The following is a 1838-nucleotide window of genomic DNA, read 5'->3' as shown; positions in this document are numbered from 1 at the left end:
TAGGTATACCAAATATAAACGGTCAAAGGGTAAATTTTTCATTTCTACTGTATTAAATTTGATATGAAAATAAAAATTTTTAAATAACCTTTCACATCTCAAAATTGTGGCGACGGCGGCCATTTGGAACTGATTCTGATCGATTTCTCACCAAAATCGATAGAAATCATCACCTTATCATTTCCCAAGCGTTTGCTAGCCTTGATAGCCCTAGATTTGGCTGATTTTCATCGATTCTCGCAGCCCAACTCCACTGTGCGCAAAAGCCATTTTTAGCCTTTTCGGTCTGTACACAACATCTTTGACCTTCCCCGACACCACCATCTTCCTCCCCTCAGCCCTTAGACCAAAACCTCTATGACTCCTCAATCGTTTACTATGTTAATCGTCGGCCATTGTCACCTTTTGGTTCGTGAGTTCTCAAGCGTTTTTCAGTCAAATCCTGGCATTGAAAATAACCCCTATCACCATCCATAGCTTCTTCGACATCTGATTTCCAAAACCCTCCACCAACCTGACCTCATTAGCCCACTGGTCGTCGTCCACCTCTCCCTAGGGTTTTTATTTTTTTATTTTTAATAAAAATTGAAGAAGAGGGTGTTATTGAATTTTTTTTGAAAGTAAGATGATTTTTCCAATTCTATTAATTTGGGGGTTAAAAAGTAATTTATTAATTTATTTGTTAAGGGTAATATGATAATAACATTTTATATATTGTATTAGAATCAAAAAATCATTAACGATGTTAATTTAAGGGTGAAAATCTAGAATTTATAAAATCATGGATGGGGGTTTCGCCTAACATTGGGTGGGTAGATGTAGTTTACTCTTGTTCAAATAGTAAAAGAAAACCAAAATTTAGAATAGATATATTTGTTTTCAATTAGGCGTGAAAAGATTAATGGGAGCGGCTCTGGAAGAAGGCGTGAAAAGATTAATGGGAGCGGCTCTGGAAGAAAAAAATTAAGATTAGAAGACAATCTCTGCCGGTGCCGGTTTAGTACAAATTTGTGTTTCTCCCGGTGTTCTCGTCTTATATGGAGACTTTTTCACCACACGTTTAAGCTACACATTTACCCTAAAGTCTAAACTTAATCATTCCCTGTCACCAATCAAACAACATCAACACAATGGAAACTAACAGCACTCATACGCCTTACCTGCATTCAATACTTTTCCATTACCATAATAAAGCCAAATACAGACAAGCTCTTGGCTGTACTACATCGTCATCTGATGCCACGGTTACTCACTCATGAATTCACCACGTCATCATTTGTGAACTGACCATCCTACGTGGCACTAGATTGTTCCAGCGTGTCGTTTCCTCCTTTTAACTTTCAACCCCTCTATATACGTTACTCTTCACACTCTCTTCCTCTTGCTCTCAACTCTCAACACTCTTCATTACTCTCTCTAGACTAGACATGAGAGAAGAAGATTCAAAGTCCCCGGAAACTAATTTTTCCGGCGATGTTGTCGGAAGTTTGACCATGTTGTTGACCGAAGTAGACGATGAAACGGAGCTTTCTCCCGAGTCTCCCATGAAAGAAGAGAAGATAGAGGAGATAATGCAGGAGTTATATAAAGAGTTAACTTGCTCTTCTTCCAGCAACGTTAGCCCAACCTCTCCACTATCAAGCTTTCCATCACCGCTATCTTCTCCATCATCGTCGCTGTCATCATCATCATCTCTGCTGCCGTTTGATGGAAAAAGCGAGAGCTGTGGGGCATCAGTATCGGACTCGGGTTCCACCGTGATGGCAGGAATAGAGTTTGTGGGGCCTACCGGTTGTATGACGAAGGGGAAGGTGGGGTTGTCAGGAAATGGGGAGTGG

The sequence above is a fragment of the Pistacia vera genome, unplaced genomic scaffold (assembly GCF_008641045.1).
Source record: "Pistacia vera cultivar Batoury unplaced genomic scaffold, PisVer_v2 Contig411, whole genome shotgun sequence".
NCBI classification, from domain to species: domain Eukaryota; kingdom Viridiplantae; phylum Streptophyta; class Magnoliopsida; order Sapindales; family Anacardiaceae; genus Pistacia; species Pistacia vera.
Note: the sequence above shows the minus strand (reverse complement) of the source record.